Source organism: Diadema antillarum, unplaced genomic scaffold (assembly GCF_040938485.1).
Source record: "Diadema antillarum isolate AM-2024a unplaced genomic scaffold, OU_Dant_1.0 seq00000264_RagTag, whole genome shotgun sequence".
NCBI classification, from domain to species: domain Eukaryota; kingdom Metazoa; phylum Echinodermata; class Echinoidea; order Diadematoida; family Diadematidae; genus Diadema; species Diadema antillarum.
The window spans coordinates 1,619,231-1,644,058 of NW_027271302.1; the positions used below are offsets into that span (position 1 = coordinate 1,619,231).

The 24,828-nt window shown below is 40.1% G+C and overlaps 1 pseudogene; it reads right to left on the reverse strand.

The window, feature by feature from the left end:
* Positions 1–9,903: 9,903 nt before the first annotated feature.
* LOC139729804 (uncharacterized) lies at positions 9,904–19,444 on the reverse strand (annotated as a pseudogene).
* Between the last annotated feature and the right edge of the window lie 5,384 nt (positions 19,445–24,828).

A 24,828-nucleotide genomic window follows, 5' to 3' on the forward strand; every position in this document is an offset into this window, starting at 1 on the left:
TTGTAGTCAATGATTTAAACAAGCACAGTGAGCATCTGCATGCAGAATCACGGTCATATGTACTGTAAAAGTGAACATTTTCGCGGTGTTGAAATTTTCACGCATTTCGTGCAACCAGAAACTAGCGTGAAAATAAAAGCATGCGAATATTTTTGCTTGCCATATGTTCCTGTGCGTGATGTCTTGATTCCGCAGAATTGAAAACACGCAAAACTCTTCCTGCCCGGCCAAGCGCGAAATATTTGTCGCACGCAAATATCCACTTTTACAGTAATCTATTCTGTGCTTATGCCAAGCTTTGCCTGAAAAAGAAGTTTCAAATTGCAGTGAATTGACAGCAGCTCTGCATGTGTAAACTGAATTCCAAGTATTGAAATGCATCAACGATGTGCAGGTTGATGGTATAACTTACTTGATCTTTAGAAACAAAACTATTCACATCACTTTTAGATGCAGCAGCAAACCCACATTGTAGCCACAGCTGCAGTAGCAAATAAGGGACACACTGAATTGATTCTGTCCCCCCCCCCCCTTTTTTTTTTCGGGGGGGGGGGGGGGGCATATGTGTAGGTGCACAAGAATACACTTTGTATAAAAGATTCTTTTGAGATATTAGAATGTACATTGACTTCAAAGAATACTTAAAATGAAATAATAATTGCACCAAAATTCAAGGACTATGTCTTACGGAATGAGAAAGCATTGCAGTCACATTTATAATACACTGTTTTGTTTTTTGTTTTGTTTTGTTTTGTTTTGGTTTTTTTTTTTTTGGGGGGGGGGGGTCAGGAAAGTAGAATTCATCTATTTCATATTTCTGGCACAGAAGATGACCTAACTGTTGCCTAATACTGGTTTGCATCATTTCATACAGGAATTTGGATGTATGCAAAGTAATCATATCTGTGGTAAGTTTTTTCCTTTCTTTTTTCTTGTGCTTTATACCCAAGATGAGTGCGACTGTGTATGAAGTCTTGACACCATCTTCAGACAAGAAACCAGTTGAAGGCAAGGAAGATGTGGCTCAGAATCAGCTGGTCAACATGGAGTTGGGCATCTGCACTTGCTCTCTTGGCTGCTCCGGAAACCCATGCCGTCACCAAGCAGCTATCCATCAGATCTATGGCCAGAGCATCCACAGAGAAGTACCAGCATTGGCATCTGCCATGCGTTCATTGTTCTACGCCATTGCCACAGGTCAGTGGTCACTTATGTTTGTAGGTAATGATTATCCCTTAAATGGCCAGATTTGGACCTACTTTCAATTGATTTGCCTGCTTTCCATCTAATATTGTTTAAAAGTGGCTTTATGGAATCAGTATTAAACTGCAGCACATGTGAAGTCTCGTTATGAATGTTATGAATGGGTAGCAAGTGTTGGCTCCTCTGGTTTTATAAATTGAGTAATATATTTTTTCTGTTTTTCTGTGCATATGAAGTTTCATTTACAATTGTAGATACATGTATATGGCGTTTGGCATGAGAGTGATATTTCAGAATTTTGGACAGGTTACACCGTTAATTTCGCAACAAGAATTTGAAATGCACCATGAAAATGTTGTCTGTTCTGACTTTTTCTTTTCCTGAGAACTGTGTTTAATAGGGGAGAATACAAATTTCTGATTTTACTTATTATGAATATGCCCTTACAGTGATACTTGTTTCAAGAACTGCTCAGCAAAATGATTGTATTACAATGCAGTCTAGATATTTTCTTTACTCAATACATTTGCATTATTCAATTACCTTTTATATACAAATTCTTAACTATAAAGTGTTATGCAAAGAGGTAGCCCTGAATACTGTTTATAATGTGCACTTAAATCTGCAGAAGAGATATTCCCATAGGCTTTCTGTTTTTAGTACTGTTTTTTTTTCTTCTTTTTTTTTTGCGCATATATCACAGTAATTTTATGCATATTGCGTTGATGATGTATGCTCATATTGTCTTTCACATAAAAAACCCTTCACATTTTGTCACCAACTACAGTTTGTGTGTTCATGAAATTTATTAATATGTTCATTTTTAGCTCACCTGAGCCAAAGGCTCAAGTGAGCTATTGCGATCGCCCTTCGTCCGGCGTCCGTCGTGCGTCGTCCGTCGTCCGGCGTCCGTCGTGCGTCGTGCGTCGTGCGTCGTGCGTAAACTTTTTACATTTTCATCTTCTTCTTGAAAACCCCAAGACCGATTTTCATCAAACTTGGCAGGTAGCATCCCTAGGGGGTTAGGAACTCAATTTGCTAAAATGGGCACCATGTCCCATCCAGGGGGCCCCCAGGGGGGCCCAAACCCCCCAAAATTAAGGAATCTTTAAAAATCTTCTTCTCTAAAACCAGAAATGATAGAGCTAAGTTAATACTATGAGTTAGTACATTGATGACTGTAGTTTCAAGTTTGTTCATGGCAGAATCAGGGGTGCCCCCCTTGGGACCCAGGGGAGGGGGGTGGGGAGGGGTACTAATGGGGCCTAAATTGTACATTTTTAGCTCACCTGAGCCAAAGGCTCAAGTGAGCTATTGCGATCGCCCTTCGTCCGGCGTCCGTCGTGCGTCGTGCGTCGTGCGTCGTCCGTCGTCCGTCGTCCGTCGTCCGTCGTCCGTCGTGCGTCGTCCGTCGTGCGTCGTGCGTAAACTTTTTACATTTTCATCTTCTTCTTGAAAACCCCATGACCGATTTTCATCAAACTTGGCAGGTAGCATCCCTAGGGGGTTAGGAACTCAATTTGTTAAAATGGGCACCATGCCCCACCCAGGGGGCCCCCAGGGGGGCCCAAACCCCCCAAAATTAAGGAATCTGTAAAAATCTTCTTCTCTAGAACCAGAAGTGATAGAGCTAAGTTAATACTATGAGTTAGTACATTGATGACTGTAGTTTCAAGTTTGTTCATGGCAGAATCAGGGGTGCCCCCCTTGGGACCCAGGGGAGGGGGGTGGGGAAGGGTTCTAATGGGGCCTAAATTGTACATTTTCATCTTCTTCTTGAGAACTCCATGACCCATTTTCACCAAACTTGGCAGGTAGCATCCCTAGGGGGTTAGGAACTCCATTTGTTAAAATGGGCACCATGACCAACCCAGGGGGCCCCCAGGGGGCCCAAACCCCCAAAATTAAGGAATCCGCAAAAATCTTCTTCTCTAGAACCAGAAGTGATAGAGCTAGGTTAATACTATGAGTTAGCACATTGATGACTGTAGTTTCAAGTTTGTTCATGGCAGAATCAGGGGTGCCACCCTTGGGACCCAGGGGGGGGGGGGGGGGGGGGGTGAGGAGGGGTCCTAATGGGGCCTAAATTGTACATTTTTATCTTCTTCTTGAGAACCCCATGACCCATTTTCACCAAACTTGGCAGGTAGCATCCCTAGGGGGTTAGGATCTCAATTTGTTAATATGGGCACCATGCCCCACCCAGGGGGCCCCCAGGGGGCCCAAACCCCCCAAATGAAGGAATCTTTAAAAAATCTTCTCTAGAATCAGAAGTTATAGAGCTGAGATAATACTATGAGTGAGTACATTAATGACTGTAGTTTCAAGTTTGTTCATAGGAGATCCAGGGGTGCCCCTCTTGGGGGTAGGGGGGGGGGGGTGGTTGGAAGGGTCCAAATGGGGGCCTGAATTGTACATTTTCATCTTCTTCCTGAAAACCTCATGATGGATTTTTGTCAAACTTGGCAGGTAGCATCCCTAGGTGGTCAGGATCTCAATTTATCAAACTGGGCACCATGCCCCACCCAGAGGGCCCCAGGGGGCCCCAATTCCCCCAAATTAAGGAATCTTGAAAAAATTGGGCCCTTATTGTACATTTTCATCTTCCACTTGAGAATGCCTCGTCAAATTTTGGTAGAGCTGTGAATAATTTAGATTAGTGACTGCGTGAAAGGTGAACTTGCGATACTCAGGTGAGCGCTAGACCCGCGGGTCTCTTGTCATCATCTTCTTGAGAACCCCATGACCCATTTTCACCAAACTTGGCAGGTAGCATCCCTAGGGGGTTAGGAACTCAATTTGTTAAAATGGGCACCATGCCCCACCCAGGGGGCCCCCAGGGGGCCCAAATACCCCAAAAGTATGGAATCTGTAAAAAATCTTCTCTAGAACCAGAAGTGATAGAGCTAAGTTAATACTATGAGTTTGTACATTGATGACTGTAGTTTCAAGTTTGTTCATGGCAGAATCAGGGGTGCCCCCCCCCCCCCCCCTTGGGACCCAGGGGAGGGGGGGGTGAGGAGGGGTCCTAATAGGGCCTAAATTGTACATTTTTATCTTCTTCTTGAGAACCTCATGACCCATTTTCACCAAACTTGGTAGGTAGCATCCCTGGGGGGTTATGAACTCAATTTGTTATAATGGGCACCATGCCCCACCCAGGGGGCCCCCAGGGGGCCCAAACCCCCAAAATGAAGGAATCTTTAAAAATCTTCTCTAGAATCAGAAGTTATAGAGCTACATTGTAAGATAATACTATGAGTGAGTACATTAATGACTGTAGTTTCAAGTTTGTTCATAGGAGATCCAGGGGTGCCCCTCTTGGGGGCAGGGGGGGGGGGGGTTGGTTGGGAAGGTCCAAATGGGGGCCTGAATTGTACATTTTCATCTTCTTCCTGAAAACCTCATGTATTTTCGTCAAACTTGGCAGGTAGCATCCCTAGGGGGTCAGGATCTCAATTTATAAAAATGGGCACCATGCCCCACCCAGGGGGCCCCAATCCCCCCAAATTAAGGAATCTTAAAAAAGATTGGGCCCTTATTGTACATTTTCATCTTCTACTTGAGAATGCCTGGTCAAATTTTGGTAGAGCTGTGAATAATTTAGATTAGTGACTGCGTGAAAGGTGAACTTGCGATACTCAGGTGAGCGCTAGACCCGCGGGTCTCTTGTTAATCAAGGAGTGATTTTTTCCCTGTTTGTGCAGGTAAAGAACAGTTTGATCTTAGGCAGATGGAGGAAAACCCACCTTCCAGGCAAACTGTTTCATATGGAATGGACGTACTGAGTCATGTAAACCCTGTTGGGAATGAGAGCTCTGATGACAGTGACTATGATGCTGGTGATTATGATGAAGATGATCACAGTGATGGAAATACTTATCAGGGTGACAGGGATGCAGACTGCCATGATCTGCAACAGCAGCTGTTTAATGTCTATAGTAGACTCAAAACCAAACTGGAGGAGAACCCCTTGGTTTTCCAGTCTGCCATCAAATCCTTCACATCAAGCCTTCTCAACATCTCTGACCAGAGTGAGCTGGTGGCAGCTCTGGAAGGCTTTGGGCAAGGTGCCCACCAGAGGCAGTTCACTGGTGTGAAGAGGCCATTTTCTGCCCTTGCCTCAAGAGAAAAGGTGCAGCCAGACAAGTGCACCAAGACCAGCTGAGTGTTTGTATTCAGAGGATGAAATATACAGCAGCCACAATTTTGGAGATGACAGTGTCGCTTGGATAGAATGCTGGTTTGGTCCTGGTTGATGCTGGTTTGTATTCAGTGGGTGAAATATACAGCAGCCACAATTTTTGAGATGGCAGCATCGCTTGGATAGAATGCTGATTTGATATTCCTGTTAATCAGTATTTGTACTAACCTCCTTGATACATGAGCTATTCATCTCTGTGCAGGGTGTGGCAACAGAAAAGTGTATGGTGAAGAAGAATTTATGTCATAAGGGTTCTTTTATTTATTTTTTTTTCTTTACAGTTTAGAGGTAATTCAATAGTTTAAGAAGAATATAATTTTAACCCATGCTATGAACTAGGTGAAATATGCAAACATGATGGAGGTATGGTGACTGGAGCAGTCAGCATATCTCTTGAGCGAAATTTTGGTCATAATTGTGTTCTTTGCTGCATATTATACTTTATAAGCAGATGCAAAAAAAAAATGGTACAGTTTATCATATTCCATGACCAAAATTGTTACTCTCCCTCCTCCTCTACACTTTCACAAAAAAGAAAAAGAAGAAATAACAGGAAAATGATGATGGAAGGGATGAGAGAAGTCTGTCATCTACTTAACAGATTGTTAGATGTTATTATGATTTCCCAATTACCCCGACTTTTGCAAAAGCCTCCTCATTGCTTGCATTCCTAAATGTTGCATCATAAGCTAGCTCGAGTAGACTGGATATCTGCATGATGAAACAACACTAAACTTTTCTACTACAGCATAAATTGTACTAGATGTAAATGTTTGATTGGTATTAAAGATGAGCATCTAAATGGGAAAGTTCAATATGAACTACAATGTACACTTGTAGATTCTACCAGTACAGGAGTTTTCCAGGTGTTGAAATCATTTCTGCCCAAAATATTTGATGAAGCTATATTATGCAATAATGCAACAGTGCCTGTAGAAAAACCTTGTTGTTTAACCCTAACTTACCTGGGCTATTTTGTGAGCTTAGAGTCCTGGGGGGGCCATGATGGCCCCCTTATGATCTCAGCTGCGATTCGCGCGTTTGTTACAAAAATTGGCGCACACGTCACTCATGACGCAATCTATAGGGCTGTGTTGTTAAATTTCAATAAATCGCTTTATTTTATTTTATATGAATTAATAATATTAATTTATGCATGAAATTAGAATTTGGCTGGAAATCATTAAACAAAGCCCCCGAACTTCAAAATTTTTTACTTGAGGACTCTTTGGTGAATTCTGATTTAATTTCGGTCAAAAAAAAAATTGGTATCAATTTTAATTTCTTATGTATTTTATTGTTTTTATAATTTCTTATGTATTTCTTTGTTTTTTTACTTTTTGTTCATTATTGTTTTTTCAATGGGAATCATTGGCAACACTATTTCAATCATAAGAAACGTAAAATTAATTGTTTTTAAATCACTAAAAGTAAAAATAATGATACAATTACGAATTTCAGATAGAAACCTGATTTGCATTGGTTTTGTACACAAAATCATGTTTTTGAGCAATTTTCACTCTGACATGCACTTACATAATGTTGCGTAACTTCGAAACCGCATACCGGGACGTGGCAAATCTGATCTTAAAAGCTGTGCAAGGCTTCAAGGTAAATTGTCATGAATCGCCATGTGGATGCGTTCTCGCGTTGTGGAGATGTCGCGCGAAGTGTCGAGGGGGGCCATTATGCCCCCCCTCCCCCCAGGTAAGTTAGGGTTAAAGAGAATATTGTAATATTTATTGACCTTCTTAAAACAAGGTCTGTGTGTATTACCAAAGTTGAATTACAGAATACTTGTGTGGGTTGTTGAGCTAAATTTCCAAATTTCAAGAAAAGGAAAAAAAAAGAAAGACTGACAAGAAGACCATATTGACCCTTCTCTTCCAAGTGCAAAATGCTTTCAGTTGAAGATTTTGTTAATGTTTTGTTTTCAATGTGTAGATTTCATTGGGAATAATTACCACTATTGATAGAGGGCTTCATGAAGTAATCCAGTACCGGTACATGCCTGCTATACAAGGCAAAGAATTTGTACCACGTCTCCAAATGAAATGACATATGAATGCACTGCAAAATACAAAAATTGTAGTCTTATTTTTATATAAATCATCCATTGATTTCTCTGCGTCACAGTTTAAACATTTAGAAGTAAAATTTAGATATTTTCAGTCTGTGAATGAAAGATGGTAATATTTTTGTGATTCTTTGTTCACTGCAAGCATTAAAGGGTGTGTACAGTTCTGGTTGAGGTGAAGATTTAGCTTTTAGCGTTTAACGAGATATTCAGAAACCACTCTATGAGATGTCAAAGAGCATGCAATTCTAAGGGGTATCAAAAGTTTATTTGATGAAAATCAGTTTTGAAATGGCTGAGATATCCAAAAACGAGGTGAAACAAAGAGAGCCTAATAAAAGGCATGGCCTGTCGCCTTTTATTGTTATCACTTTTTGGGATATCTCAGCCATTTGAAAACCAATTTTCATCAAATAAATGTTGAATCCTTAAAATTACATAGTTACTCTTTCATATTTCATTTAGAGGTTTCTCATTATCTCACTTAGGAATGTCGTAAACCTGAATCCCTACCTCAACCACTACTGCACAGTACCTTTGATATCAAATACATTCACTAAATTGCATAAAATCAAGTCAAATTATTAATCCCTTTCACACATTAGAGTGTATCTGTACCCAGAAATTTATTTTTCTGACATTGCAGGTTCTTGTACTGGTAATATCCCTATCAAATATAAGAGTGCAACGTTACTCACATACAGAGATATAGCAATATATAACGAGAAATAGAGCAATCTTTAAAATGCCAAAAATTACATGTGCCTTGATCTAAGAGTAGTCGCCTGGCATTATCGACTGCATTCGATTGCGTAGTTCGATAATTTTTTGTACGATCAGTGTACTACGATACTACTAGTGCTCTCAAAACACTCAAACGCACGCAAATGTTCACGTACGTAGCTAGGTTGGTGCTGCCACGCTGTGCCACTGGCCACCAGGCAGCCAGCCTCGGCAGCCTCTAACTCATGCGGATACATATGGCTCGAGAGAGAGCGAGCGCGTGAGGCTGGTGCGTATATGCAGCATGCATGCAGTGAACTGGCCCAGCGTCATGCACAGACTCCCGAAGCCGTAGTCCCGTAGTACAATGTAGTACCTATCGTAGTAACTGTGCACTCCAGAAATAAAATTGCAAGAGGCTCCGGCGATGGAAAATCTGATACTGAACACAGTCCCGAGCATAAATTTTGATTCAGTGCGCTTGTAACAATTTTTAATAGGGTGGCGGCCTATTCGAGCCCCTGGCGGGGTGCGGGAACCTCACTAACAAGTTAAATTTTAGATGTCTGACGTAATAGAGGTCTAACGTTAGACACCCAGATCTAATCATTGATAGGTCTTTACTGTACCTGATAGGCCTAACCCTGTTACTTAATTAAGTACCAGGTACTAGATCTACTAGACCTACTAGACTTCTAGACCACACAACAGATTATACATCTAATGTTAGAGTTACAATAATGTAGACCTAACGTTCGATCTTCACGGGTTAGTGACAGTGAGTGTTTCTGACTGGACTCTACTCTAGTGACTATTCTAGTGACTATCACTTTTCAGTGTCAATTTCAAATTTTCCTCCTTCATCACGAGTTACGGCTGTCTACCTCAGTAACTTACTGTTGAGTCTACTCACAAGACAAACGGGCTTGATGAAAACATGCAAATTCATCCTGATTCTGGTGTTCTGATAATGATGTTCAGTACAGTCCAATAAATGTTGACGATGTGTGAAGGCGGAATGGCTGTTGAAAGTCAGCTAGCTTGAAATGTTCTTCACACAACCTTGCGTTCGAGTTTACAAGCCGGTCCCGGTCCACTGTCATACCAGCAGAACGATATGCCGTTTCAAGTTTGTCATACCATTTTTGGAACAGCTCAGGGTATTTCCTCTGATCCAGAAATTTGAATGTCGCAAAGTTCGGAATGGTGTTCCGGCAAAGTGGTGCAACACAGATGATAGCAGAGCTGCCAACCTTCAGAAGTGGAAATCAGTACTCACAAGGCTCAAAATCAGTAATTTTGGGAAGAAATCAGTAATTTCCTACGCGGCGCTATGAATTAACAAAAAACACAAAAAAAAAAAAAAAAAAAAAAATGCCACAACACTGTGGGATGTGGTGCACACATGATGTAATCATCTTTGTCACATACACACTTGTACTGCATGTCATGTAAACTGTACTGGTATATCAAACAGAGGTGGAAATTTTTATATCTTACCCTCTTCACACAGTCATGCTGCACAAAGTCAATGATCCAGCTATACAAAGTCTCTCTCTGTCCATAGAAGATTTCTGCTCTTTTGAGTTCATAATGTTCATGTAAAGCACTACGTAGGCATAGAAAAAGAAAACAGTCAACAAGGCGGATGTCTGATGAAACGGTTATGTTCAGTTTGTGTGTCACTTCAATTGTCCTATGTGTGCTTAACAAATGACATGGTTGCTCCTTTGCACTTCTCCAACACCTTGTCACTAAACTTTGCTTGAAAGCAGGCCTCTCCCTTTGCTTGGCTGGCCACCTTCTGGGCTAGAAGGTCAGAAAGAGTTGGAGTTCCTAGACTGGGTCTGAATTCAGTCATGTTCTTCCTGACCATACTGAAGAGTCGCTCATCAGAAGCATTACTGTGTGTGATGGACAGAATTAGATGCATAACTTTGGCCAGATTGCCATATTTCAGTTCACCAGAGGATTTGTCCTGCATCTGTGACAGTGTTGACCAGGTCAAGTCTACTCTTTCTTCAGGAAGGCTGTCTACCATACAATCACTCTGGTAGCTGGCAAACTCCAACTCAAGCTGGTCCAAGGCATCTTCCATGAAGTGGAAACGTTGAACGAAGTACTTTACTGAAAAGAACGACATATCACACCTTTTCGTTGGATTGGCAACTCTTGCATGCATGAGCAATTCATCCTTAAGGGGAAACTTGGAGACAACATAATTTGAAACTGCAACGAAGTAGTTTCTAACAGAGGAAAAGAATTCTGACCTCTGTTCATCTGTGATCTGACCTGTGGACAGGATGTCTCTCACTTTACTACCCAGGATCAAATCGTCATCTGCCCTCTGATTTTCTTTGCACTTGTAATCACACTCTTGGGGCAATGCTGTTTTCATGAGGACTGCCGGCTTTACAAACCTCATCAGCAGTTGCCTCAAAAAGAAATGTAATCTATCCAACAGCACATGGATCTTGGGGGCCTCCTCTTGCAACTCAACATTCAACTTGTTGAAAATGGGAATTGTATTTGGAGAAACAGACAATACAGCTTGTATTTATCTTGAGTCAGGTTGGCATGGATAGCTGCTGCTTTGGCTTCAGCTGAAGTCACTGATGGTGATGTAGATGTTGAACTCTGACATTTTGGACTGTTTTTTGTTCCTGCACAGATTTTTCCTTTCTTCTTTGATGGTGCTGTCTCAGTTTTACTTGATGGTCTTGATGCTCCAGAAGAACAGCTTTGTACAGAAGTGACTCCATTGGTTGACACAGATGATGTAGTTGCAGTCTTCTTGCTGCTTGATGATGGTGAGTGTCTCCTGGCAGGAATAACATTTGCTCCGAGAACAGTACTCCCTCCTTTCACAACAGATGATGTAGCAGAAGTCTTTTTGTGACTTGATGATGGTGTGTGTCTCATGGCAGGAACAATACTCCCTCCTTTCATTACAGATGATGTAGAAGAAGATTTTTTGCTGCTTGCAAAAGAGATGCTGGACTTACTAGAAGCTGACAACCCTGAAGCCACAGCCCCTTTGGCTGGACAACTCACTGTGCTTGCTGGTACTGTTTTTTGTGCCAGTGTGCTGGATGATTGACAGGAAGCTTGTGAGATGCTCTTTGAAGCCTGGACAGATTTCTTCTTTGGTTGTACTTCACCTGTTGGAGCAGTCTTCATTTTCTTTTGTTCTGTCTGCTCCTGATCATCATCCTTTCGCTTTCTTCCTCCTGACAGAACTTTAGACTCCTTCTGAAAATATTCCACAAGGGGTTCCCACTGCTCTAACAGTCGATCCAAAGCACGCTCGAGAGAAAGCCATCTTGTGCAGACATGCTTCAGTATACTATGTTGCTCCGCACCACAGCAAGCCTGAACCGCTTTGAATTCTTTGTGTCGCTTGCTGGACTTCTCTAAGAAGTAAAACACAGGAATCAACAAGTCTGCAGGCGAGCAAGGAAGTTCCTGAGCTCCTTTCTCAGCAGCCAAGTGTAGAAGGTGGCGAGGACAGCCATGTACAAACACCTGAGAGTTCTCCTTCCTTACAAAGGCTGCAACTCCGTTGTGGACGCCCATCATCACTGCGGCGTTATCTGCAGAGAAGCAAATGACATTGCTCCATGGAATGTTGTTTTCTTTCAGAACATGGTCAAGGAGTTGAAAAATGTTCCTCCCAGTTGATTGTTCAGTTGTTGTTGCTATCTCCAATAGTACACTGACGACATGTCGAGTATCACAATCGAAGTACCGGACGATTATGGGGTAAAGCTTTATTAGTTTCGCCGTCCCAGTTTCGTTTTCTGTTTACTCGCCTGAGTATGTATGTCTGTTTGATACTCTATCTTCCTAGAGGGCTTCCAGACTTTTTTCTTTTTTACTTTATTCCCAGTCTTTCTTCCCCTTTTTGCATCAGTTCAATTTCTATTGACATTCTGTACTTGAGGGGCCCACATTCTACAAGCATTGTCTTTTTAGTGGGTCCCTCCATTTTTCGATGTCTTACGCATTATGTCGTCTTTATCACTTCAGTCAAGTTTCATTACAACGTATTTCTTATTCCAAGGTTCTTCGATTTTATTTTTCTCAATTTACTTTGTCTTGACTATGCAACCTTATTCTCTGTTACCAAAGAAAGTGAAATGTTTATGTTCTTTTCGAAAAATGAAATAAAGCATGAATTGAATTGAATTGAATTGAAAAAGCTGCTGCTCAGCTCCTCGATCAGAACTTCCATCTGTTGAAATGGAAAATGGCCTCTCTCTGATCTTGCACAGGATATCTCCTAAAAATGAGAGAGAGAGAAAAAAATCTCTTAATTCTAAACATTAAAAAAAAAATCTTAAATGCACGCAATACTCTTGTAACCATCTGTTGATACCCGTAGTTACTATTTTCTGTTTCAACATTTTCATCATCATTACAGTACAAGAACACTGGTATAACAATCCTGTTGTTATCATAATCTGGAATTTTTTTTATAACTAGATTGATCTCATACAATAGTTATTTTTTATTTGACAAATAACAGCCTGTATCATTTCACCTTATTGAATACTATATAATAATTGTTAGGGCAAGTGTGCAAATTTGTGAGGAAATATTACTTTGATTTGTTAATTGGCAAATTATTCTAAACTGAAGATGCCTCACTGGGCTCACATTGTGTAGCTAAACTTGAGTACACATGTCATTGGATCAAAGCTGAAAGAAGCTGAGGAAAAGTTTATTTCTATTTCCTGTTGCTGCTCAAGTCTGAAACTCACTGTACAGACTCTAGTTCTTTGCTTGTTATTTTTTACTTAACCCTTTTCAATTTGATTTTCTAGAATTTGATCTTGAGTGTCAAGACTCTAGACAGAGTAAAAGAATACTAGAAAGTAGTTATTAATAGTGCCTAATAGGCAGTGTATACAACCACACGCATGTGTCATGTCTGTACCATCCAGCCACACGAGTGTGGTTGTAGCCATATGGTCCTAGTTGCTTGATACAGCCACACTCGTGTGTAATGTACATGTACATAATAATCCACACGGGGAACCATCCACACACATATGTACACGAAGCACCACCGCAAAGCGACGAACATACTGTCGTTACAATACATGCCTCGAAGATTTGGGGAAAAGTAATAAATATATGGTGGCAAGTGCATATACTGTAACAATAATTTTAACGATAATATTGCTATTGTGACCGTTACAACTACTAATTGTCCCCGCCGAACGAGTTCGAGCAGGGGACTATGAAACGGGCTCCGTACGTGTGTGTGTCCGTCCGTGTGTCCGTGCGTCCGTGTGTCCGTGTGTGCGTCCGTGTGTGATCAAAATGTTCAATTTGCTACTTCTCTGTCATTTATGAGCCGATTTTGATTCTGTTTGCTTTATATGAGAGCACTACATGGGAGCTTTGAAACTTGTACACAGAATTTCAGTTGTGACCTTTGACCTTGACCTTTGACCTATATTGTACATTTTGCTACAAAATGCTACTCCTTCGCCATTTCTAACCCGATTTCGATTCCGTTTGCTTTATGTGATGGCACTAGTTGAGGGCTTCAAAACTTGTACACAGAATTTTGACCTTTGACCTTGATTTTTTGACCTGTATTGTACATTTTGCTACAAAATGCTACTCCTTCGCCATTTCTAACCCGATTTCGATTCCGTTTGCTTTATGTGATGGCACTAGGTGAGGGCTTCAAAACTTCTACACAGAATTTTGACCGTTGACTTCTTTGACATTTGACCTTGATTTTTTACCTATATTGTACATTAGCTACAAAATGCTACTCCTTCGCCATTTCTAACCCGATTTCGATTCTGTTTGCTTTATGTGATGGCACTAGGTGAGGGCTTCAAAACTTCTTCACAGAATTTTGACCTTTGACTTCTTTGACCTTTGACCTTGATTTTTGACCTATATTGTACATTGCATGGCTACAAAATGCTACTCCTTCGCCATTTCTAACCCGATTTCGATTCCGTTTGCTTTATGTGATGGCACTAGGTGAGGGCTTCAAAACTTCTACACAGAATTTTGACCTTTGACTTCTTTGACCTTTGACCTTGATTTTTTACCTGTATTGTACATTTTGCTACAAAATGCTACTCCTTCGCCATTTCAAACCCGATATCGATTCCGTTTGCTTTATATGATGGCACTAGATGAGGGCTTCAAAACTTCTACACAGAATTTTGACCTTTGACTTCTTTCACCTTTGACCTTGATTTTTAACCTATATTGTACATTGCATGGCTACAAAATGCTACTCCTTCGCCATTTCTAACCCGATTTCGATTCCGTTTGTTTTATGTGATGGCACTAGGTGATGGCTTCAAAACTTCTACACAGAATTTTGACCTTTGACTTCTTTGACCTTTGACCTTGATTTTTGACCTGTATTGTAGATTTTGCTACAAAATGCTATTTCTGGCGGGGACATATATTATGCACCGCGTAATTTCTACTTTTCCTTGTTCTTTTTATCATGTGTTATTGTATCAGCATGGAGCTTGCATATAAATTTGAGGATCTAAGAGTCTGGAGAATAAAGTACTCCAGCATTTGATTACCAAGAAGAAATATAGACCTAGTCTAGTATCATCATGATCAGGGTTGGGAAGATTTTTTTATTGTATTTTTTTTTTTGTTTCAAAACGTTTTAAAACGTGTTCTAAAACACTTTGTTTTAAACCACGCCAACCCTGATCAAGATCACTCAGGTCTACTAGATCAAGATCTCTTATCTTCACTCTCTAGACTATACGTAATACATGCATAGTTTATATAGATGCTAGGCCTAACTTGTCTTTAGATTTTTGCACATGTACTTGTATTCTATTTATTTTTACTCGCCTCTAGCTTCTTGGCCCAATGTCCGAGCAATAGCAGTGGTCTTGGTTCGACGACAGGCAGACTTTGCCGCAACTTTACTGTCAGGAAACATTTCCTTCATCAAGCTTGATAAATGATCCGATGCCGCGAAAGGTACATTATGTTCGATCAAGAACTGTGTCATGAGAACCTCTGCTCTAATAACTGCATTGTCTTTGGGGACAAGGTATTTTGCGATGTTGCCACCCCGGTTACTTTCGCTGGCTTCCGCAGCGGATCGATGCTTCATTGACTTAATGTGCGCTTGAATGTCATTTGCTCCTCCGTGTCCTATTGAGAAGTCAGATGAACACAGTGTACATCGCGCATAGTTGTTGCTCCTTTTTGATGGTATGATGAACTGCCATTTTCTGTGGTAGTCCTCCCTAAAAGTCTGTTGCTTTTTCACTCGTTTTGATGTAGAATCAGAAGAGGTAGTCATGTTTCCAAGTTCCAACTTCAAGACAGTAATACACCAAGGGCAAAGACAAAGTCCAAACACAAATCCACGGCATGTATCCACGGCACGCTGTACGAATGTTCAATCAGGCCTCAGCTTCATGTGCAACGTGCGCTGTTTACATTCTAAATTGTCCACATGTTCGACTCGCCCTAAATTGATTCGCCCCTACTCGATTCGCCCCCAATTCGACTCGCCCCACTCAATATCATTGAGGGCGGAGGTTGGAAAGGTTTAATTTACAATACGGAGCTCACGGTGGTAAATTAGAAAAACTGACAACCTGTCAGATTCGATTGTAGCCACATAGAAAATGGAAATGTATGAAATTCTATCAATAAAATAAAAATAGATAATGATTAATAGTCAAAAGGGCATCTACATGTACATTGAATCACTGACATAAAATCAACAGACAGCTTCACAACATGAAATAATATGAAGAAGACATTATATATCGATTTTATTAGAAATACACACGATATCAGTTCTTTGAAAGTAAAACATAACGATAATTTCTCATTTGACGATAAACTATAAACGTATAATAATGTGGGAAAATGTGGTCAGAGCTCTGCAACTGTTACGAATTGGACTGACGGCGAATTCGCTTTGGCCGACCTTGTCTCAAATCCGTAACATGTGCAGTTGCTTGAATACCGAGCTGCAACGTGTATCGAATCCACTGCACGCAGCGTAGCCATCTACAGCTGTACACACTTCACCGTACACAAGGCAGGGAAGCTACATACGCACACACGTCGTGTCCACACACACACGCAATGCGGGCTGGAGAATGAAACTGTGTGTGTGCCATTCATCGCAGGGAGCGCAGGCGGCGGGCGCGCCGGGAAGAAGCAGGGAAGCCAGCCGCATGCATGTACATTATGTAGTGCTTGCTGCATAGGCGATAGTGCATTATCGGAATTCCCGAAATCCGTAATTTATGGGCGACATTCCGTACTTCCGTAATGGTGGTTATTTTCCGTACCAATTACGGAAAATCCGTACTAGTTGGCAGCTCCGTAATAGGCATCTTTAACGTAAATCAAGAGTCGATCGAGTCGTGATCGCCAAACGCTAAGCTCCTATACCGGGTGCATCATCCGGCGGGCGGGCGGGCCAGGCCGGGCTGCTACGATGCTGTCTAGTAGTTGGGTACATAACTAGTCATGTCATGCTATATGGGCATTGGAAAGGCACACGATACCGATAGGCAGTATTCGATATAGCTGTGTGCAGACGGAGGCAAACGAAGGAAACGTGCACACACAAATGGTCTACGTGAGGCTACTATTTTCAGATTTGGCTACTATTGCAGCGCGCACTAGTGCGTGCTTATTTATTAAAGTTAATATTTCACAGTTTTTGGCCATTTTTGTGATGGGATATAATTTTCTCTAGAGCTCTTAAGACATGCCCTCACACCTCTCAAAAATAAATTTCTGGGTGCAGATACACTTTAATGTCTCTCTGTTGTTGATTTTTTGTAGCCGTTACTTCATTTCATGATTTATCGTAATAAATGATTGACTTTATAACAATCAAGATCTATGTGTTACATATGTATAATTTCCCCTCATGTAATAGCTTTCATAATTTCCATGACATGTTTGTCAAATTGTGAAGAAGTTGAATATACCAGTGAGCATAATTATACATTTTCATGTATGCATGCACAGCACTGTTTGTTTCTAGTGTCAGGTTTTACTAAGTAACAAAATTGATAAACATAAGATTAGTACGATAGAATGATATTGCAAAATCAGACTCAGAACTGTAACCTCTAAAATTCAATGTTATTATAATCAGTGTCCATTTAACATTAATCATCAAAGCATATTGTACATACTCAATTTTGGGTGCTCCTCCTTCAAACCCGGCACTGTATTTTACAGATGTTCTCATATGTTTGGAAGAGTAGTGCCGCAAACGGAGCCAATTTCGGTTTTTCTCCGCCGGTTACATGGTTTTTCGCCTGCTGAACAGCGGCCGGAAATTTTTCCGCAACCACTGGTCTTCCCTGGTGTTTCCTCTTCTTTTGCTCGTTCTTGGTGTTTTCCTCCATTGGAAGGTTTGCGCAAGTTGGTTTCATGTGCGCCATATATACGATGGCTAAACATTTTTTCCCCCTACCGCTAGTGATAATAAATATCCCTTCCCTATTAAAGTGGTTCTTACTTGACACTATGTAAAATTATGAAAATTCAGCAAACATGACATTTAACAAACTTGTTGATTACAAAAGTTTCTCATGCTTTTAACAAGCATCTGCTGTAGAACTTCATAAATATCCGGGAGTTGTCACATTTTCTTTTGACCCCAAGCAGTAGCCTGTATTGTCATATGCTGTCAGGTGAATACCCATTGTCAGCCTCACACAACGTCTTACAACGTGATTATTGCTATGCAGCTATCAGTAAGAGGACTAATACGATTATCATTCTTACACTGAATAGTCCCAGCCATGGTAGTCCATTTTTGTTAATCACCTGAAGTCCACATGCCAGATCCAGGGAGATCTGCAGCCAATCGGCGTGACGAACTGATGGCACGTGACCCGCAATGGCCTTCCCAACAAACCAAGTTTTTGCCGGTCTTGGGAACTCTTGTAATAAAGGTCAATGTAAATAACTAAACACTTCCGGTTGGCAGTGAGCGGTGTTATGCTTAATCATATTTCAGTAGGGAAAAAAAATAATTACGTCACAATGTTAGAGAGAATGAAGTGACTGGCTTAGAGACTAGTTTAATGCAGGAGCTCATGTTGCTAGGAAGGAATTAAATGATGAATAATGGTAGAGATTCAAAATAAATAAATGAATAAATAAAATCCATGGCCAGACCCACACATCCCACTCTGACCTCGAGATAGCCAAGAAGGGGGAAGAATTCTCTAGCAAACAAGTCCAGTAGTATGGTTTCCCACTCGTGAAGTGATTTCATTAATCATATTTCAGTAGGAAAGAAAAAATAATAATTACCTCACAGTGTTAGAGAGGATGAAGTGACGGGCCTAGGTTTAGAGACTAGTTGAATGCAAGAGTTCATGTTGCTAGGAAGAAATGAAAGGATGAATAATGGTAGAGATTTAAAATGAATAAATCAATCAATCAATAAAATCCACGGCCAGACCCACGCATCCCACTCTGACCTCGAGATAGCCAAAAAGGGGAAAGAATTCTCGAGCAAACAAGTCCAGTATTGCGGTTTCCCACTCGTGAAGTGATTTCATATTTCAGTAGGAAAAAGAAAATAATTATCTCCCAATATTAGAATAAAGTGGCTGGCTTAGAGACTAGTTGAATGCAAGAGTTCATGTTGCTAGGAAGGAATGAAAGGATGAGTAATAGTAGAGATTCAAAATAGATTAGTGAATAAAGAAAATCCATAGCCGGACCCACGCATCCAACTCTGACCTTGAGATAGCCAAGAAGGGGGAAGAATTGTCTAGCAAACAAGTCCAGTAGTGCGGTTTCCCACTCATGAAGTGATTTCATTAAGCTGTAGTATTACAAATTCCTCAACCAGCAAAACTATTAGATACCGAGTTGGAAGTGTTGGTGTTCAAGAGGGTGCTGGATCTAGATATGTCCAAGTTGCTCAGCGATTTACTTGTAAGAGCCAGAATGTGTGGGGGCTGCAGGCCCCTAGCCCCCAACCCCACTTTCCCAGCCTCATCTAGTCCCTTCTTCAAGGCCTGCAGTTTGTGTTACCTGTTCTTGAACTTGCTCCTCATGCAGGGACCATATCTGGCCTCCTTTCCCTTCTTTAAAACTATTAATTTGACTGGGCTGGCCTTGAACTCAGTAAGTCTCGTTCTCTTCTTCACCCGACTTGTTTCTGCAATCCCAAACCTCTGCTGGGCTCGTTCCACTCTTCCCAAAGAGCCACAAGCCATTTTGACAAGATTGCTCAAATGATCTGCCCCATTTTCGTGTATGAAAAGTCTCCTTTTAACCAGATGGAGATTACCGCTCAGACCTTATGGTGTCAGAATGAAAGACAATAAAGCTACTTCTATTCCTTGTGAAGGGTAACTGTTTATACACAGATCTATAAACTGCTTGGATCTACTATCCTATTCATAATCATGCATGCGACAGGTAATTATCCGCTTTTAATTTTCCTGTAGTTCTAAACTAAACTGACTAAACATCGGCTGCAGTGTCACGTTTATAACATACACTGCAGAGTACTTTTGCTCAATTTCATTCCAAAATGAATACCGTAACTTATATTTCATTGCTACAGTATATAGAAAGTTGGGTGGTCAGGTAGCTCTCTGAAGTCATTTGCTCTCTGTGAGATTGAATGAGTCCTATTAATTAAATTTACTCTTGTATCTCCTCTCATTTTGCAAGTGTTTTTTAGATCAAATACCAGTAGATGAATTAAGATGTCCACAAGGTGTAGTTCTATGTTTTGTGCCCAACCGGGGATGGGGAGGTTCCTACATAAAGCTGCATTTAATTACCTTTGGGAGACTGCATACTTGCGAAGGTGATTACGATGATGATTTTTATGTTCATTATTATACACCAAGCTTATCTGTGCATATCGCAGTTGTATGAAGGCCAGTGAATTCCTCATAAATTCATCGATCCGAAAGTGACAAATAAAAATAAGAGGTGGTATCCTGTAAGGATCCAAGGACAGCTCTCGCTCCTAAATACGCGATTGGTATTCTGTAACACCGCGCGTAGGAGGAGAAATAGGATAGTGACGTCAGGGATCCTTATTTCTCTCCCAGCTTAGGATAGGGGCGTAACTTGATATGTTAATTAGATGTAATTAGATGTAAATGAGATCTTAAGATAAGTGGTATTCTGTAAGGACAAGTAAGATCAACTTTAGGAGCAAAATTAAGGATAGCCTCTAGGCAGTCTTTCTCGGGCGTTTTATGCCGGGCTATTGCGTATATAGGCCTACTGACGACCTACTGTCTCTTATTTTGTATGTTCAAGAACAAGAAAATAAACACATGAATCATATAACAGAGTTACTGTATACGCTATAATTTTCGCGTACATAAATTTTCGCGAATTGCCGCTGTCACACATTTTCGCGAGTGGTTAAATTCGCGATTGGGGGACCAGAGAAAATATGAAGTGGCAAAGAAAGTGTGAATTTTCAACTTACTAGCAAATAAGAATGATACTAGTTATACACTGCATGAAAAAAACTTACCAAACTCTGCGAACTAGTAAGTTAGAATTCAACATTTTTGAAGTGGTTAAGTCCATCGCGCTAGATTTCTGACGAGTGGTCCCCTTGCGATAATGGATTGGCTCTCTGCAGTATTCGTACGTAGACGAGGACGTGCGTAAACAAGCTTAGCCAGTATGGTCTGTTCGGTAAGCCGTGACATGGTATAGTAGTACTGAAATGTTCGTATCATCAAGGCAAGGGATTCATTTTGGAAGGTAACATTTTCGCGTGTTGTTAATTTCGCGAATAGCTCCCGACTCGCGAAATCGCGAAAATAAAACCCCCGCGAAATATATAGCGTATACAGTATCTGTTCCTCTCATACTGAGGATTCTATGTACATGTAGAACTGCAGTCTATAATGTTCGAAACAATTGTATTCTTTATGTGGTAAGATGTGTTTATTTGTTTGTTCACCTTCGACATTTTCAATTCATTTCAATTCAATTCAATTTATTCGGCACAAAATAAATCAAAAGTACATTATGTACACAATAACACCCAAAGCTATCATTATTGTTATAATTATTGATATGATAATAATAATAATGATAAAAATAATAATAATAATAATTCTTATTATTTTTTTTTTGATTGAATCATTTCTTTATTCAAGAAAATGTTTATACATAACCAGGTCAATTATCTCTTTAGATAATTGCAGGTACACATTGAACATACAACACAAATAACATTCATGAAATTAATGTGCCAGTATAAACAATGATATTTAAAACTAACAATCATTATAACATTTATATCAATTCTTTCATATATATGTATCGGACGTTTATAGAAACTTCACACTCCGGGCGGACCAATAATCAGTCGATGTTCTGCTTTTTTGTTTTCTGATTTCGTTTTGTACATAATCAAAAACTCCATTTACTTTCCTATTGAAAAAAAAAAAATATCTGTGGTCCTAAAAACTGTAATAAACCTTCTTTCGGTGTATCTAATTCAATATTACATATACAAATATAAAATATTACACATATACTATACTAATCAACAGACTTCAACATTTTGCATACTATAAAGATAAACCCATGAACTGAGAGTGAGAGTTGAATTCTGATAAAATGTGTATCTATATATACTTTTTGTTTACTTTGATAATGACGTTTATTCGTCTGCATAAAGGGTATTAATGATATTTTGTCCGTTGAGGTCATAACCATGTTTACATTGAAAAAAAAAAAGAAATTATTATTGTCATTATTATTATCATTATTGATATGCTCAACGTCAGCCCGAACGTCATGCGGACGCAGTGCAAGTACCCTGTTCGCCGCCGACATTACGTGACCCTCGAAGTCGTTGCTATGTAGATCTAGTAACCAAAGAAATAGAAACGTACGCAGTGCGCTACTAGGTCGCGTGAAGAATAAAGTAATGCTACGATCCATATGCGCACATTATTGTTAAGATGTACGTAGTGTGTGACGCAATGCGGTGACCTTAAAGTCCATGTGCATGCTTTAACATTTTTTTTTTCAAAATGTAGTGAACTTACGTGTTTATACAAGGATATCATGGACCTATAGTAACTCCATGTTTATATCTTTGTTTAATCTATCATATATCTCCTTTTATAACATCTATTATTTATTCGGTTATCATTGCCCTGTATATAAGTCTATAATTAAAGATAGGGGAGAGCTAGCAGGGTGAAGTGGGACAAAAATAGTGGTTTGATGAATTTTCTTGAATACCTTTCCGATATTTAGAATGGGGCACACATGTATGGGACCCAGAGACTTTTGATGCTAGCCACATAATGGGTTGCTACGCTATATTCCTATAAGTCTCATATTTGTGTTATCATTGTTGTTTTTTTTCCTGGGAGAAGTGGAATATTGGTTTGGTTTAAGTGGGACAAACTGTAACTATAAGCAAGACATTATTATTACAAGCATATCGATCATAGAATAATGTGAGCGTGTGTGTGTGTGTGTGTGTGTGCATCCATTATTATTATTATTCATACTTATTTAAGAAAATCTTATATATTTTATCATAACTTTGAATTAAGGGCGAAGTTTGGCAGTGATGATATCCCAATTTACCCCAACATCCTCCAAAAGTTCAAAATTTGAGCTAATTTCTGCAAAAACTTTAAATGCAAATTAGTGGAACTCGTAATGCCTACATTTATTATGGTGTGCTAAGTGCGTGCTAAAGCTTTGATAATTAAAATTGTATTTTTAACTGTAAAATTAGGCTGACAATACGTTTTTAACTCCTCGCACAGTAGAGCTGCGTGAAGCGCATGCTTGAGCAATGTAGATCTTGTGCGCGCATTGCGTAAAATTAGCCAGATGATTGGCTTATAGATACTGCGTCGGGCGTGTCCTGTCTTTTCTCATTAATATTCATTATTCATAAAGGACTGTCCTAGGATAGGCTTAACTGTAAAATAAGGCCGACAATACATTTTTAACTCCTCGCACAGTAGAGCTGCGTGAAGCGCATGCTTGAGCAATGTAGATCTTGTGCGCGCATTGCGTAAAATTAGCCAGATGATTGGCTTATAGATACTGCGTCGGGCGTGTCCTGTCTTTTCTCATTAATATTCATTATTCATAAATGACTGTCCTAGGATAGGCTTAACTGTAAAATAAGGCTGACAATACATTTTTAACTCCTCGCACAGTAGAGCTGCTTGAAGCGCATGCTTGAGCAATGTAGATCTTGTGCGCGCATTGCGTAAAATTAGCCAGATGATTGGCTTATAGATACTGCGTCAGGCGTGTCCTGTCTTTTCTCATTAATATTCATTATTCATAAATGACTGTCCTAGGATAGGCTTAGGACAGGCTAACAGAATACCGATTTTGCCTGTCCTAAGGGTATCCTATTTTCTGTCCTACTCGCGCTCCTAGGATCGAAATAAGGATCGCCCTTACAGAATACCACCAAAGGTTCCTTATTACAAATTTCTTAATCCGGAAATGGTAGGAATGTCCATTATTTCAAAGATGATAGTGAAAATGGTGTGTTTATTAACAAACCTTTGATTTTGGATAAACAAACCTTTAGAACATAGGACACATTTCAGAATAGCTAATCTTGTATTATCGACTAATAAACTTTCAGAATAATGGACCTTCATCATTTCATTAATAACTTCTTTTCTTCCATTTGCAAAATAATAAGCCTAAGGAATAACAAAGCTAGGGAATTGTGGACCTTGAGAATAACTAGTCTTTGGAATCTCTCAGAATAGTGAACCTTGGAGTTACAATCTGTAGCCTATTTGTAAACCGTTACTTTTAAATCGTATTTTCAAAATGAGCTCGAAAGCATAAACAACTCTTTGCTCTCTCTCTCTCTTGGTTGTAAAGTTTAAACAAAATTTTGCTCTCTCTCTCTCGTGGTTGTAAAATTTAAACAAAATTTATGACATAGCCTCACAAATTCCTTATCAGCAAATGAGGAGTGCACTTGTACTTCGCTGCTCTTGTGCTTTTGAGCTCCCTTCTCTATTCTTTCTCATTCCCATTAAACTGTTTCCATATTCTCTCTAGATATTTCCTGACATGTCACAGTCTCATTCTGTATTTGTACTCATCTACTTTGTACGTCTTGGAATTGCATACATTTTAGGACTACTCTGTATCCATTGAGCCTGTACTGCGTGCACAGGGATGGTGAGATCATTGCTGAATCTGTGCAGGTCTCGCATGATGTTGTTCAACTGCAGATGGATGGGTTCCCCTCCTTGTTCCCCCATCACGCCAAGCCCGTCATGCTACCTCTTTAGCTGAGTCCTTAGATTAGTCCTCAGCTTTAGTACTGTTGCTATGGAAGTCTGTTCTGAATCGTGCAAAAAAAGGCCTTTTATGTTGTCCTTTGTAGAAAGCTTTTCAACTCCATGAGGTCTGCTGTTGGGATTTTGAGAAGTACTCCCCAACTTTGAAGCAATTCTGTTATCTCTGCATTGGAGCGAAGATGTTTCACTTCATCCAGCTGCTGATTTGTGGATGTAGAGCAGGACACCCTCTGCCGGAAGGCGGCAATCTGTATGGATCTCTTCCTGAGGGTTCATGGAGAACACTCTTCACTTGGCAT